The sequence below is a fragment of the Triticum dicoccoides genome, chromosome 2A (genome assembly GCF_002162155.2).
Source record: "Triticum dicoccoides isolate Atlit2015 ecotype Zavitan chromosome 2A, WEW_v2.0, whole genome shotgun sequence".
NCBI lineage: Eukaryota > Viridiplantae > Streptophyta > Magnoliopsida > Poales > Poaceae > Triticum > Triticum dicoccoides.
The window spans coordinates 361,197,986-361,215,177 of record NC_041382.1 but is presented as its reverse complement, the minus strand read 5'-3'; the positions used below and the strand labels follow the sequence as shown (position 1 = coordinate 361,215,177).

Genomic DNA, 17,192 nt, shown 5'->3' with positions numbered 1-17,192 from the left:
CGTACACTCATTGGAGTAGTGTCCGAGTCTTCCACAATTATAGCAATTTCGTTCACAACTCGGAGATCTTTTGTCATTGTAGGACCTTGACTTGGAACTTCTTTCCTTGCTTCTACTCTTGTAGAACTTGTTGAAGTTCTTCACCATCAGGCTCAATTCTTCATTGAAGGCTTGTTTCTCACTTGATGATGTAGGAGCATCACATGAGGCTTTGTAAGCACCACTTGACTTGTTGTGAAGCTCTTCCTTATCCTTGAGTGACATCTCATGAGCAACAATTCTTCCAGTGACTTCCGTTGGCTTGAGATCTTTGTAGTTGGGCATCATTTGAATCAATGTACACACGGTATCATATTTTCCATCCAAGGCTCTTAGGATCTTCTTGATGATGAATCTATCAGTCATCTCTTCACTTCCTAAGCCGGCAATCTCATTTGTGATGAGAGCAAGCCTAGAGTACATTTCAGCGACACCTTCACCATCCTTCATTTTGAACTTGTCAAGTTGACTTTGAAGCACACCCAATTTGGATTCCTTGACGGAGTCGGTTGATAATCCCCAAGTGCAGTGAATCATCGTAGCAATTTCCAAAGGTGGAAGTGATAAGTATGGAGTGTCGAACCCACAAGGAGCTAAAGGTAAGATCAATATTCTCTCAAGCCCTATCTGCCACTGATACGACTCTACGTACACGGAACATTTGCTTCCAACTAGCAACGAGAAATAAAACTATGCTATGGGTATGAAGTGGATAACTTTGTATTGTATCGGAGAGCTAAAATATTAAAGTAGGCGCTGTTATCATACTTTAGAATATATTACTAAATATTATAAATAGCGAGTGTGGAATAATGGTGGATCGGTGTGCGAAATTGTCCTAGGCAATTGTTAACAAGACCGGTAATCACTATTGCAGTTTCATATGAGGGAGAGGCATAAGCTAACATACTTTCTCTTATTGGATCATATGCACTTATGATTGGAACTCTAGCAAGCATCCGCAACTACTAAAGATCATTAAGGTAAAACCCAACCATAACATTAAAGTATCAAGTCCTCTTTATTCCCATACGCCATGTCCCGCTTATCCGTGTTTGTGTTTCAGTCACTGACGCAACGCAGACAATAAGCAAACCATGGACATATTGCAACACCCTACAGTGGGAATCCCTCACGCTTGCATGACACGGAGAGCACCATAGGATAGCACCAAAGTAAAACATACAACTCATACCAATCTAGATCATCAATCAACCCAAAGACAAAGGATATCTACTCAAAACATCATAGGATGGCAACACATCATTGGATCATAATATGTGGCATAAAGGACCATGTTCAAGTAGGGATTACAGCGGGGTGCGAGAGAGTGGACCGCATAAAAGAGATGAGGATGGTGATGATGATGGTGATGTTGATGAAGACGATCACCGCGGCGATGATTCCGCTCCTGATGGCACTCCGGTGCCACCGAGGGAGAGAGGAGGAGAGGTTCTCCCCCTTGTGCTTCCTCCTCCATGGCCTCCCCCTGGATGGGGAGAGGTTCTCCCTCTAGTCCTTGGCCTTCATGATGATGATGGCCCCTCCAGGATCCTTCTCCATGCCCTTCGGTGATGATGGCCCCCTCCGGCAGGGTGCCAGAGAGGGCCTAGATTGATTTCTCATGGCTATAGAGGCTTGCGGCGGCGGAACTTCAGATCTAGGTTATTTTCTGGAGGTTTCTGTATTTATAGGAATTTTTGGCATCGGTCTCACGTCAAGGAGATGCCCGAGTCGTCCACGAGGTAGGCCGACGCACCCGGGGGGTGGGCGCGCCCCCCATCCTCGTGGACGGCCCGAGACTCTTCTGGCCCAACTCTTTTACTCCGGGTTCTTCTTTTGGTCCATAAAAAATCGTCCAAAATGGCACGTCAATTGGACTCCGTTTGGTATTCCTTTTCTGTAAAACTCAAAAACAAGGAAAAAAACAGAAACTTGCACTGGGCACTAGGTTAATAGGTTAGTCCCAAAAATCATATAAAATAGCATATAAATGCATATAAAACATCCAAGGTTGATAATATAATAGCATGAACACTTCATAAATTATAGATACGTTGGAGACGTATCATAGGTACCATCGTGCATATCAATCAAAGTATCCCAAATTTCCTTTGCATTCTCAAGACGGCTGATTTTGTTGAATTCTTCGGTGCACAATTCATTGAAGAGGATATCGCAAGCTTGAGCATTGTATTGCATCATCTTCAACTCTTCCACGGTAGCTTCACGGTTTGGTTCTCTCCCATCAAAGAATTCACCTTACAGGCCAATGCACAAAATAGCCCAAACGGCATGGTTATGTCCAAGAATATGCATTTTCATCTTATGCTTCCAACTAGCAAAATTAGTACCATCAAAGTAAGGACCTCTACGGTGGTAATTTCCTTCACTAGACGCCATACTCTCCTAGGTTGTGAAACCAAGGCTGTGATCACCAAACGCTATGGAAATCAAGGCAAATGGAAACCTGGCTCTGATACCACTTGTAGGATCTAAAGTATGTCTAGGGGGAGTGGTTAGACTACTTGACCAAATAAAAATCTAGCCTTTTCCCAATTTTAAGTCTTGGAAGATTTTAGCAACTCAACACAAGTCAAGCTATCAACCTACACATGCAAGTCTAAGAGTATAGCAGCGGAATGTAAAACATTACACATGAAGGTAAAGGGAGGAGTTTGGAGGGAGCAAACACATTGTAGACACGGAGATTTTTGGCGTGGTTCCGATAGGTGGTGCTATCGTACATCCACATTGATGGAGACTTCAACCCACGAAGGGTAACGGTTGAGCGAGTCCACGAAGGGCTCCACCCATGAAGGGTTCACGAAGAAGCAACCTTGTCTATCCCACCATGGCCATCGCCCACGAAGGACTTGCCTCACTAGGGTAGATCTTCACGAAGTAGGCGATCTCCTTGCCCGTACAAACTCCTTGGTTCAACTCCACAATCTTGTCGGAGTCTCCCAAGTGACACCTAACCAATCTAGGAGACACCACTCTCCAAAGGTAATAGACGGCGTGTTGATGATGAACTCCTTTCTCTTGTGCTTCAAATGATAGTCTCCCCAACACTCAACTCTCTCTCACTGATTTGGATTAGGTGGAAAGAAGATTTGAGTGGAAAGCAACTTGGAGAAGGCTAGAGATCAAGATTCATATGGTTGGAATGGAATATCTTGACCTCGACACATGAGTAGGTGGTTCTCTCTCAGAAAATATGTGTTGGAAGTGTAGGCATGTTCTGATGGCTCTCTCCATAAATTAAGAGTGGGTGGAGGGGCATATATAGCCTCCACACAAAATCTAACCGTTACACACAAATCACCAAACTCGGTGGGACCGAATAATGAAACTTGGTCAGACCGATTCAGTTCAAAATGTGAACGTTAGGATTTTCGGTGGGACCGACATGTCAACTCGGTGTGACCAATTTCATTAGGGTTAGGGCATAACGTAATCTCGGTGAGACCGATTACACAAACTCGGTGAGACCGATTTTGGTAATAAGCTAACCAGAGAGTTGGTCACGCAAACTCGATGGGACTGATTCGCTCATCTCGGTGAGACCGAAACATTACGAAAGGGAAACATAGAGTTTGCATTGCGAACTCGATGGGACCGATCTCTCATCTTGGTTGGACCGAAATGTTACGAAGGGAAACAGAGAGTTTGCAATCCCATCTCGGTGAGACCGAGATCCCTATCGGTATGACCGAAGTGACTAGGGTTTGTGGCAGTGGCTATGTCAAATGAACTCGGTGGCGCCGGATAGAAGGTTTCGGTGGGACCGAGTTTGACTTTTGGTTTGGGACATATGTGGATATGAGAAAGTGGTTGAGGGCTTTTGGAGCATATCACTAAGCATTTTGAGCAAGCAACCCATTAGGCAACACTTCATCCCCTTTTAATAGTATTGACTTTTCCTATGGACTCAATGTGATCTTGGATCACTAAAAGTAAAATATAGAGTCTTGAGCTTCAGAGCTTGAGCCAATCTTTTGTCCTTAGCATTTTGAGGGGTCCACATTCCTAATCCATGCCATGCCAATCATTGAGCTTTCCTGAAATATTTATCTTGAGATATCATTAGCTCAGTGAGCTATATGTTGTTAATAATTACCAAAACCACCCAGGGATAGTTGCACTTTCACAACCCCAAAGGATAATATATCTAAATAAACCTAAAACTCCCATTATGATTTGAGATTGCCTTGCCGTTGCGCCCCTTGCCTTTCTTACTGGCTTTCTAGTTGATGGGGAAGGCTTGACAAAGAAGCTTCTGTCGGAAGAGAAGTGGAAAACTAAGTTGTTCGGGGGGCAAAATCCCCCACCCCCTATATTGTATGGTTTGAAGACTGTAGTACCTTCGACATCATTATTTGTCCTCATGGTAATGATCAGGGCGGACCCAGGACAAAAATGACCTCGGGTCCCATGTCTATCATATATATTTGGATATCAAGTACTAATGTAGCTAAAAGTAACAAAGTTAACAATACAATATACCTAGAATATAATATAACCATGAATATGCTTACCAAGGATCCAAAATAAAGAGTTTACTTGGAATATTAGTTGATCGTCTAACGGACCAACATTTTCTTCTTACAGTGAGGTTCTCCACTTTTTAAGAAACCTTTCCGTAAACTAAGCTTCTCCTCTTTTTTAGAAACCTTTCCATAAACTGAGCTTCTCCTAAAATTTGCAATTTATTCGGATAATTAAAATTTGCATGAAAGAAAAGAACTATGAATCACGTGTACGTATATAATACTTGAGTTACAATTGCACGATTGTAATATAGAACATACTTGACATGGTGCCAGTGCTTCCAACCGTCCTCGAGTATTGCAATATTAGTATTCACTGGGTGCACAGTTATCTGAAATAGTCTAATTACTCAATACAGGCAAAATCTCTAGTATTACCCAACACCCCTAATTAACTAGGGTTAGGGAAACAAAGCAATAATTAGACCAAGATTTACAATAGAGGTTGTGGCAGAGGCACATCAAATTGGGTGTTTGATGCAGCGTACCTGTGCCATCTTTTTTCAATGATTCAGTGACTTGCCAAGATCTGCCGATAGGAGGCGAGTATAGCATACAGGGATACAAAGGAAGGCGAAAGAGCAAGGGCATGAAGCGCAGCGTCCAGCAGACGAACAAGCGAGGCGATGGGCTACAGGAAAGTACCAATCCATTGATGGATCGATGTACTCCTCACATCCCTGGACAGGCTGACTGGGGCTTTGTGGCTTCGAAGTCACGCGCCGCTACAACTGGGCTGCACTTGGGTGATGTTGAGCGGAGCCTGGTTGTAAGGGTGTTGTTTAGGAGAATTAGGGTGTCCCATTGTATATGGTCTCTATATCTATAAGGTAAGAGAGTTTTTTACCCAGTGTCATGTGCTACCTGTTGGGTTAATGTGGGCTCGCCCTGGTAATGATCTCAATTATCACGTGCTTCCAAGTTTATGATGTGGGAAAAAATGGAGTGAGATGTATGCAGAAAGCTATGTTGCGTGCACTATGCCACTACAGTTTTGTTAAGGTGTTGCTAAACTCATGTTTGCTCTCCTATAATTTATATGGTTACTCATATTCTTGCCATGTTTGAGGCACTTCTATATTATTTGGAGCAGAATGTTCCCTTTGTAGCATTCAGACAAGATCAATGTTACTCTGTGCATGAGGACACTTTGGTTGATTCTCTCCAATGTGTTTACCATGAACCAAAGGTACAATAGAGTTCAAGTACAACATAATATGATTGAATCGTACCATTTGCAACTTCTAAGGGCAATGGAGTGAAGATTCTATTGGATCACCCTTAAATTACTCTGGATAAAGTATAATATGTCCTTTCACACACATGGTGGAAGCTCAATTTCTTGGTTCTACAACACTATGACCACTAATAGAATGCACATGTGTTGCTACGAGATATAATGCATATAGATAAATAAAACAAATGATTGAGGTCATCTTCAAAGTCGAAACTCATTTCTCCCTCAAACGTCCAGGCGTGTTCGGACATTAAACAGGCCCTGAGCGGGCTCTCCATAATCCAACTAGATAGTTCGGACTCCCCCAAATCCAGCCCCTATATTGGGGAGTGATACGTTCATTTTGCATCATGTTTTCCTGTTGCTATTTATTATGTTTTTATGCATAATAATGCTTTGTGGAGTAATTATAATGCCTTTTCTCTCATAATATGCAAGGTTTACACAAAGAGAGAGAATGACGACGGCTGCAATTCTAGACCTGAAAAAGCTACGTCGAAGTTACCTATTTTGCACATCTCCAAATGAGCTGAAATTTTACGGAGAATTATTTTGGAATAAATAAAAAATACTGGAGAAAAGAGTTACCAAAGGGGGGCTGTCGGGCCCCCATGAGACACCAGGGCATGCCAGGCCCCCCAGGCGTGCCCTGGTGTGTGGTGGGAAGCCCAGCCCACCTCCGGTGCCCATCTTCTGGTATACTAGTTGACCCGTTGCGCCAACTGGCGCAGAGACCCGCTGAAGACATGCTATCGATGAAAATAGTTTCATGCTGCAAGGACCTTCTGCTAAATCATGCAATTTTTTTAAACATGTTTATTACGTTGTGAAATAATAGCTTGGGAAAAGAGAAATTGCATAATATGAATATGTTCAGTTTGAAAATATGGTCACTATGATGAGAGAGTAAAGTTGGCATGGTTGTGTTTTTTTGGCAATGGGTTTGGAAAAAGAAAATATTTGTGTGACATGAATAGGTTTAGCTTGAAAACATGGTTATCATGGTGAGAAACTTGGTTGTGCATCTTTGTCATGCAAAAAAGGAAAAAAGATAAGAAACCTAGGGAAAAAACATCTCTTTGTTGTGCATATACGGAGATATAGGCATCAAGAGGTATTAGGATAGCCCATATGCTATTTAGCCCAGCCCACGTAGAGCGATGCTTGTGGCCCGTGGGGAGCAGAATATGAAGCGGCAGGGGGCGGATCGAGCGGAGACTGTCTATCCCTTTCCTTTCTCTCTCGGTTCCTCAACTGCGTTACAGAGGCGTTTCCTCAGCCGCCGATCGGTGCGATTTCTTGCCTCTTTTGATTTCGGATTTGGCTGCATGCATGGATTTACTTTCCATTTATCTCGATCTTGCATCTCCCCTACATTTTGAAGGTGAGCTCACTCGCATGCATCGTACACACCCCAAACCCGTTGCGCCAAATGGCGCAGAGACCCGCTAAAGCCATGATAGCGATGAAAGTAGTTTCCTTTAGTAAGAACATATTCCATTTTGATAGTAGTAAGCCCATGTTTAAATCATGCTATATTGAAAATTTGTTTATTACGCTGAGAAATCTGATCCTCATGTATGAGAAAAAAACATATTTTTACAACATGTATAAACCAATTAAGGAGGTATTTTTAGCAGTGTTTGTGCAAAACTTTTATTTTCATATGCATGAAAAAACCCTCCCTTTGTTGTGCATATGGAGGCATAGGTATTCGAAAGGCCCATATGCTACCTAGTCCGACCCATGAACAATTCTCTGGGTGTCCCGTTCGGAGTAGAATATGAAGCGGCAACAACTGCATCTATCTGCCTATTTATCCCTTTTTCTTCCTCGATGGCTCATTTTGGCGAGAGAGACGTTTCCGGCAGAGAGGTACCCAACTGGTGAGATTTCTCCTTTCCTATTACTATGTCGAATTTCTTTGCATGCATGGATTTAGTTCTCATTTATCCAGATTATACTACTCCCCTCTTTTTGTGGTGATTTTTACCAAGTGGCGCAGAGACTCGCTGAATCTATAATTTAGTTGGTTTTGTTGTGGGCAAGCACATATGGTAATAAAATTTAACGCTCTATAATAATAATAATAATAATAATAATAATAAAGAATTGTGGCTTGTTGTCTACAATTAGATGCACACACACATTTAAATTTGGCAACACAAAGTCCCACCGAAAACCATGTTGGTCTGAAAATATGACTGTTGCCCCAAATGGCACATAATCCCATTTAATACCATGTGCGTGTTTGAGAATATTTGTTCATAATTTTATGTTTGAGCAAGCATAGGGCATGAATTGTGAACCTTTACATTGAGGTCTGTCTTTCAAAATCTAAACTTGCATGCATAATTTGTTATGTTATATGGGTAACAGAGATCCATATTTTTCTTCAATTTTTATTCATTGGTTATGTAGCATTTAAGCCCATCTTTTTTACAAATCCTAATTTTTTAGGGCTGACAGTCCAAGTGAATCCAGCCCACAAACGCCAAATGGCGTAGAGACCCATTTGAAACCATGGGCGTGTCGAAAATATTTGCATTTTCTCAATAACTTTATTCTTGAGGAAGCGATTTAAGATTAAAAATATTTGACTTCGTTGGTAGAAGTAAGTTTTAGCAGCCACTTAGGATACTTATTCAAACCATTTAAAATGGAAAATGAAGGATAATTCAACTTTGAAAACATATACTTGAGCATGTGTATTTTGTTATCTTATTCAGGTAACATAGAGCCAAATGGCGCAAGGTTGGCATATCATCATATGATGAAAGTGCAGCACTGTCGCTGTTTCCACACTAAGAATACTCGTAACCTATCCCAACCTGAGTGGATATATAAATTCAGAGCGAAAAATCACAAACTATACTATACCAATACAGCTAGATATCAAGATTCTCAGGACACAATGTCTAAACTAAATTACCCAACAAACAGTTTGAATCATGAATAGAATATAGTTAACATAAACCCCATGCAAACGGTCATCACGTATCAGCTAGTAAGAAAGGAGGGAACAAATCTTGATTAACAGAACAATGGAGCACCATCTTTAGAGATTGTACAAACTGTAAAACAAAAAAAAAGAAATCGGTCAGAGTAAAAAAACATGACTGGATATATATACAGCTGGATATCAAGATTCTCTGGAGAAATGCTTAAACTAAAATACTAATAAAAACGAATCATGGGCCATTCAAAAACAACTTCATATACCCAACAAAGAGTTTGAATCATGAATATGCAATGCACATCGCTGACATGACCCACCATGCAAACGATCATCATAAATACCTTTGGAACCCACAACTCAACATAAACATGACAAAGACAAACATGTATACCAAATAGCATCTGAAAACATATCAGGGAAGATAATTTTCTGGCAGAACCAAGCATGCGTATGCAACTATCTAAATATATGTGCTAAACAGCCACTGGAAACAATGCTATAGAACAGACCGGATAAAGCAATTTCCACACAGAACAATGCATGCATGTTTGCACAACCAATCAAACACATGTATAGAATAGATACTGACAAACAATTAGTCTAGAAAGACTAACTATGCCGGAGCAAGTTGATCATGAAACTCCATACCAAGACATCTCCAGATTTTTCCAGAAATGAGAGTTCAGTAAGCTACTACCTTCAGCCTCCTAACTGATTTGAGAGCAGCATTTATTGGTTTTTAGAAACCTGAAAAAAACATTAGGCACATTTGAATAAACATTCAAGAGAAGGGAACTGCAAAACAAAATTCAGTAAACAGAAACGCCGCTATAGCTCATGACTAAATTGACTATCTTTCAGCAAAAAGTTGGAAAGTGTAACCACCTTAGTAAAAAAAATAGAATGAGCATGCTACCATGCCCTTGCGCAGGTTCAAGCTACATTCGAAGAAGGGACGTCTATTGAACAAAAACTGGGTCGATAGTATTTTACAATAGCTAACTATGCAACTTTTCTCCACAAACATGAGATAATTTAAATGGCAGAATCATGTTTGTTTTCCCCTTATTTTCAGTTGGATTGTAATAACTCAGCAGCAAAGAGTACACCACAGTGGTTTAGTCTACAAATCTGATTCAATTCAAGAATGGGTAGCCTATTCTCTTGTATATGTCAGCAAGCTCTTTTTTGTACTCAAGTCAAAACTAAGCATAAATACCTACTCACCTACATAAGTTGCTGTTGCACATGCCCATGCATTTGGTGCAAGTTGAGGCCTCCTTTAAGTAACATTATGACCACTCTTCATGTCTTCATACCTACAAACACCATCAAAGTATGAAGTCAAAGCGAGGTGGAACCATGTAAGGACTAAAGAAAGGGAAAGTGTCCAATTCATAAGCAAAGAGAGCAAGAGACCGAACTTTCAGAACATTTAGGTTTATTAGTAAGGAAATAGTGGTAACATTTTCTTAGTAATTAAGCTCGATGGAAATAAAGGTACTTTTCATGTATGACGCCCAAAAAAAGTTTAAACATCTTTTCCTTTTGCTGTACCATGACCATACCACAATGTGAGCTGCAGACAGGGAAAAGTTCAGATCCAAAATCATATCTAATAGATATGTTTGTACATTAAGGAAAAGAAAAACATTACTGGTAGCATTCTGCAAAAACACATTAAGAAATGGAGCTTTTGGACCAGTGAATTACACTGGTATTCTCAAAATACCACATCTACAATCTCACTGGTGAGAACCAGTGCAGTATTAAGAAATTATCTATGTCTATAAGCTTTTTATGAATGATGCCAGACTTATTTTTTTATTGCAAGAATCAATGCTAGCAGGCTGTTTTGTAGAGTTACTCAGCGGAAGATGCCGCAACCAATAGAAATTTGCAGTAGATTTCATCTATGCCTGCTGCTCCATCCTGCAGTAATTATTTAGAACAACAAATAAGATGATTGTCAGATTAGAGAAGGCACACTTCTTGCATAAAAAAGAGAAGGCCACACTAAATAAGCATGTTCCTAGTATGTATCTATAAACATAGAGATGCTACTGATAAATATAACTGAACTATTTCCCACAGCAAAAGGAAAACATGCATGTGGCTAGAAAGAATAAGCATGTAGCTAGAAAGAAGGAAACAAACATCAAGCAGCAGAACATAGTTACAGCAAAGCAGGAGATCAAGATGCAGCAACAAAGGAGATCCTAGAACCAGCTAAATAAACGGAAGGCTGATGCCACACTACTCACCCTCACTCCACTCGGTGGCCTTGAAAAAACAGTTAGCACTGGATGTCACCAAATAATGCACCCAACTGCGCACTGGACACCGGCTCATGTCTGAGTTATCCCATGATCTCATGGGTACGCAACAGTTTAGGCAGAAAATATAGTTTGAATTGGATGTCAGGGCGATGTAAAAAATGCAGACCATTTTTGTATGTCTACAAAAATATGTTCAATTCAAATTTTTACTGAACTTTGACTGAGCAAAGTGAAACATCATCATATAATGTGGTAGCCAAATCTACACAAGATGCAGGCTGCAGATCTGGTACCATGAACTGCACGAACAAAATAGACTGAATGGTTCAAAAATTGCATCAAAACTGTTTCACAATTAACATATTCAGGAAAGGCTAAACATCCTTGACTTGTAAACCAAAAAATGGAGCAAAAATGGTGTGTTGCCTACACCTTTATCAACTAAAACTGCTTACTCATTTGTTCACCGCATAGAAGCAGGTAATCAACTAATAATCTCCTACAAGAGGTACACCTTTATCAACTATCTCCTACTCATATATCGAGCTTTCAAAGTATATCTAATTTTCAGGTCTGGACAGATTCAAGCAACTCAAAGCATATCACCCTTTTTGGTTAAAATTAAATGGCCCAATCTTCCATCAGATTTACATGGGGCATAGAGTTTAGAACAGACTTACAGTTGGATAATGCAATACAGCGATACCTGTAGAATAATAGTGCAATACCTGTAGTTAAATCCATCAGTTTTGGCACATTTGTAGAAACATGTTTCTCCGCTGCTCTGCAATCATTTGTTAACACACCTTTTGTCAGTATGAGCAACCAACATCAGCTAAAAGAAATCGTACAACTGTAGGTACCACAACTCTCTATAATGTAAACAGTTCATAGCAGAATACGCACATCGCCATGAGCAGATGTTGAAAGCGCAAGATCTTATACAGAAGGTTTTAACCGTGTAATGTTGAAAAGCATAAGATATTAACAGTATGTTGTAGATAGAACAGTACACCGCGGAATAATGCCGTAAACTTAAATACTAACTTTAAAAAAATCATTAGAAAGAACAGTACACCGTAGAAAAATAATGCAATACATATAGACAACCTACCCACTCCAACTTAAAAAGAATCAAGTTCCAACTCCACAACACATATGACCATTAAAGAACCATTTTTCAGTACCACCATTCTGGCCTTACCGTTACATGGCAACCAAACTAATCCTCATTTATTTTAGAAAAAACAACTACTCGACTGATCCTTCGTAGGCACAACTCAATTAACCGGCTGGTTAGCAAAGCATTTTGTGCCTGCTGCAATCTTCAAGTATATACTGTAACCAACTTATTTGTTGATACTAAGAGATGTAAAATTTAGCTAGGGTAGCCAAGGTTTAGATGTTGTACCAGTCAGCAAATCTGCACTGCTCTGCTTGGAAGAGCGTCAGATGGATCCAGCCATCATTGGACAGAGACGCACCAAAGTACAACCTTACAGCCCTTTTTCATCTCCTCTCGCCTCCTCAGACATTAAAAATATTGCGTATTTAAATTTCTTCTTTAGCAATGGAAAGCATAAGGAAAGCTCAATGAGAATTGAATAACTTCCAAGAAATAAATAAGTGACAACTAAACAAGGCACACAGCCAAGGCAAAAACTTCATGATTTGTATGCCTTCATTTCACTGACGGTTATGCTTACTTTAGTGTAGCCCGAGTGATAAAGAAAATAAACTTGTGCCTTATCGATCAAAATGTCACTACCTAGACTAATGGTCCAAACAAAATCACCTCTATGGACAAAAGAACCAATGGATAATTGGCTGTAATGTGTATGATGAATCATGCATATCTGGCTCTATATTAGCATGTCAGGGAAAAAATCAAGAGATTAAAGGCAATATATCTCAGGGGATAAGATGTGTTAGAGTTATATTATAAGTCATGTACCCCTTTGTATTTATCCCGTTATATAAGGGGTTTCCTGCATATGTTTCACATCTGTACATGTATATATATCGGCCTATGGCCTCATGGGAATACAAGTTGCATATTCCTAACATGGTATTAGAGCTAGGTTAACTTTTTTGCACGCTGCAACTCGTGCGATTGATCCGTCTCTCCTCCCGATAGAGGCCGCAGCCTCGATCTCCTTGTCCCGCTCGGATCCCGTCCTGGATCGGAACGGGCCTCCTCTCCCGTTCTCGATCCTATAAGGATCGCTCGCAGCCCCTCCCCCGATCGATCGCTCGCAGCCCTTCACCCGATCGAGAAGGACGCTCCCGTTCGAGCTCGCCCTTGTCCCGACTCGCACAGGCCCCTGCTGGATCCCGCCGCTGCCTCCAGCTGCCAGTCGCCCCTTGGTCTGGATCGACTGCCTGCTGCTCCCCCGATCCCGTCCTGTTGCCGATTGGAAGCTGGTGGTCTCGTCCCTGCTGCTCTCGTCGGATTCTCCTGATTTTGGATCTCTGCTAAAAAAAAAAAGATATGTCTGCTGCATCGGGCTATGTTGCTGTCCCTCGCTGTCCGGTAATTTTCGATGGTACTAACTACACCGAGTTCACTAGCTTTATGCGCATTCACATGCGTGGCATCCGTCTCTGGGGTGTTCTTTCTGGCAAGGTCTGCTGTCCGCCACGTCCGGTTCCTCCGGTGGCCCCTACTCCGCCGACTCCACTGGTTCTTGCTCCGGATGCTAATCAGGCCACCAAGGATGCGGCTAAGCTTGCTGATGAGGCTGCTGATCGTGCTTATGATGAGAAGGTTTTGGCTTATGAGGAGGCTCTTCAGATTTATCATGGTGCTCTGTCTGCTTACACCCAGTGGCTTGATAATGATGCTCGTGCTACTGCTGTTGTCACTGCTAGTGTTCTGCCTCAGTTTGCTTCTGAGTATCTGGGTCTTCCTACTGTCTTTGAGATGTGGACCCGTCTTCGTCAGCGCTATCAGCCCTTTGGTGATGCCTTATACCTTTCTGTGGTCCGTCAGGAGCATGCTCTTCAGCAGGGTGACTCTACTGTTGATGACTTCTATGCACAGAGTTCTGCTATCTGGCGCCAGCTTGATTCTCTCCGCAGTGCTGGTTGTCGTACCTGCCCCTGTTGCCAGGCTGTCCAGGCCAATTTGGAGTTTCATCGCGTCTATGAGTTCCTGTCTCGGCTCCGTAAGGAGTTTGAGCCCCGGCGTGCTCAGTTGTTTGCTTGTGGCCGTATTTCTCTCATGGAGGCGCTTTCTGAGATTCGTGCTGAGGAGACTCGCTTATGTGGTGCTGGTTTGCTGGAGGTTCCCTCTGTGCTCGCTACTCGTGCTCCTACGCCACCTGCTGCACCGACCCCTTCTCGCTCGAGTGCTCCGCCGCTCTTGCCCACTCCTTCTGGAGGCTCAGGTCGCCCCCGTCCACATTGCGACTACTGCAACAATGATGGTCATCTTGAGTCTCAATGCTACACGAAGAAGAAACACCTGCGCAAGGCGCGATAATCATCTTCAGGGACTTCGTCATCTACCTCGACAGCTTCAGCCATTACTTTGACTGAGCAGGATATTCTGAGACTTAAGCGTCTGCTCGCGGCTTCAGGTTCTTCCTCGACGGGTACTGCTGGTTCTGTGACTGATGCTTCCCGCACTGAGCAATCACCCTCTACATAGTCAGGTACATCCCCATGGGTTCTGGACTCTGGAGCTTCTTTTCATATGTCTTCTCATTCTTCCATTTTGTCCTCTCTTCGCTCGCTGGATTCTCCTGTTCATGTCCTCACTGCTGATGGTACTCCACTTTCTGTCGTTAGTAGAGGCACTCTTACCACTCCTTACTCTGTTCCTGATGTTGCTCATGTTCCTCGACTCACCATGAATCTGTTTTCTGCTGGTCAACTTACTGATTCTGGTTGTCGCGTCATCCTTGACGTTGACTCTTGTTCTGTCCAGGACCGTCGCACGCACACTCTGGTTGGGGCTGGCCCTCGCCGCCGTGATTCTCAGGGTCTTTGGGAGTTGGACTGGCTTCATGTTCCTTCTGCTGCCACCACTGTCGCCAGTTCCTCCGCTTCAGTCGCCTCTGTTACTGGTTCCTTCAAGCAGTGGCATCATCGACTTGGTCATCTGTGTGGTTCTCGGTTGTCGTCTTTAGTTCGTCGAGGCCTTCTGGGGTCTGTCTCAGGAGATGTCTCTTTAGAGTGTCAGGGTTGTTGTCTTGGCAAGCAGATTCAGTTACCATATTCACATAGTGAGTCAGTGTCTGAGCGTCCTTTTGATTTAGTCCATTCTGATGTATGGGGTCCGGCTCCTCTCGCTTCCAAAGGTGGTCATAAATACTATATTATTTTCATAGATGACTTCTCTCGTTACACATGGCTTTATTTCATGACTTCTCATAGTGAGGTGTTGTCTATATATAAGCGTTTTGCTGCCATGGTTCATACTCAGTTCTCTTCACCCATTCGTGTTCTTCGTGCTGACTCTGCTGGCGAGTATATCTCTAAGATGTTGCGTGGTGTTCTTGCTGAGGAAGGCACTCTCTCTCAATTCTCTTGTCCTGGTGCTCATGCTTAGAATGGTGTGGCTGAGCGAAAGCATCGTCATCTTCTTGAGATGGCTCGTGCATTGCTGATTACTGCCTCTCTCCCGCCTCATTTTTGGGCTGAGGCCGTCTCCACCTCCACCTATCTTATCAATCTCCAGCCTTCTGCTGCTCTACAGGATGGTGTTCCTTTCGAGCGTCTTTTTGATCGTTCTCCCGATTATTCGATGCTTCGCTTGTTTGGTTGTGTTTGCTATGTTCTTCTTGCCCCTCGCGAACGCACCAAACTGACCGCTCAGTTTGTTGAGTGTGTCTTTTTAGGCTACAGTGATGAGCATAAGGGCTATCGTTGTTGGGATCCTATCGGTCGTCGGATGTGTATCTCTTGAGACGTGACTTTTGATGAGTCTCGTCCCTTCTACCCACGCCCATCTTCCTCGACCTTTTCAGTGCAGGATATCTCTTTCCTCACTTTTCCTGACTCACCTATCACCCCCGTCGAGCCTGTGCCTATTCGTTCCGCTCCCTCTGCTTCTCCACCTCTAGTCGATTTGATGCCACCATCTTCCACGGTCTCCTCGTCTAGCATGTCACCGGATTCTACACCTTCATCTCCGGTGACTTCTTCGTCGCCACCCCTCGATTCTACCTTGGCGATTCCTCCTTCTATTGTTCCATCTTTTCCTCAGTATTACACTCGTCGTTCACGTCCTTTGGATGCCTCCTAGGATGTGTCGTCATCTTCCTCTCAGCCTACTTATGGCTTGCGTTCTCGTCCTCGTCCGCCTGTTGATCGCTTTGGATTTCCCACCGCTGGTGCTGCTGTTCTTGAGCCGACTTCTTATCGTCAGGCTGTTTTTCATCCTGAATGGCAGTTTGCGATGGCAGAGGAGATTGCTGCTCTTGAACGCACTAGTACCTGGGATCTTGTTTCCCTTCCTCCCGGAGTCCGTCCCATCACTTGTAAGTGGGTCTACAAGGTTAAGACTCGCTCCGATGGTTCTCTTGAGCGCCACAAAGCTCGTCTTGTGGCTCATGGTTTTCAGCAGGAGCATGGTCGTGATTATGACGAGACTTTTGCTCTTGTGGCACATATGACGACTGTTCGTACACTTCTTGCCGTTGCCTCTGCACGCCACTGGTCTATATCTCAGCTTGATGTTAAGAATGCTTTTCTTAATGGTGAGCTGCGTGAGGAGGTGTACATGCAGCCACCACCTGGGTATTCTGTTCCTGATGGCATGGTCTGTCGTCTTCGTCGCTCTCTCTATGGCCTTAAGCAAGCCCCCCGTGTCTGGTTTGAGCGTTTTGCCTTTGTGGTCACTGCTGCTGGTTTTTCAGCAAGTGCTCATGATCCAGCATTGTTTATTCACCTTTCTCCTCGTGGTCGGACTCTTCTTCTTCTCTATGTTGATGACATGGTCATCACTGGGGATGACCCCGAGTATATTGCCTTTGTAAAGGCCTGTCTTAGTGAGCAGTTTCTTATGTCTGATCTTGGCCCTCTTCGCTACTTTCTAGGGATTGAAGTCTCTTCTACCTCTGATGGCTTTTTTATATCCCAGTAAAAGTATATCCAAGATCTTCTTACTCGTGCTGCTC

At 42.9% G+C, this 17,192-nt stretch overlaps 1 long non-coding RNA gene across 5 annotated transcripts; it reads right to left on the bottom strand.

Annotated features, from left to right (window-relative positions):
* Positions 1 to 8,526: 8,526 nt before the first annotated feature.
* On the bottom strand, positions 8,527 to 16,446 carry LOC119354591. Of its 5 annotated transcripts, none has more exons than XR_005171105.1 (7): positions 12,479 to 16,446; positions 11,796 to 11,851; positions 11,053 to 11,366; positions 10,656 to 10,720; positions 10,016 to 10,367; positions 9,437 to 9,535; positions 8,527 to 8,903 (listed from the first exon to the last, which is right to left on the bottom strand). It is a non-coding gene; the product is annotated as an uncharacterized LOC119354591 (long non-coding RNA). The 5 variants fall into 5 exon arrangements; XR_005171107.1 differs by having other exon boundaries at positions 11,053 to 11,142; XR_005171106.1 differs by lacking the exon at positions 11,053 to 11,366 and having other exon boundaries at positions 10,016 to 10,107; positions 10,293 to 10,367.
* Between the last annotated feature and the right edge of the window lie 746 nt (positions 16,447 to 17,192).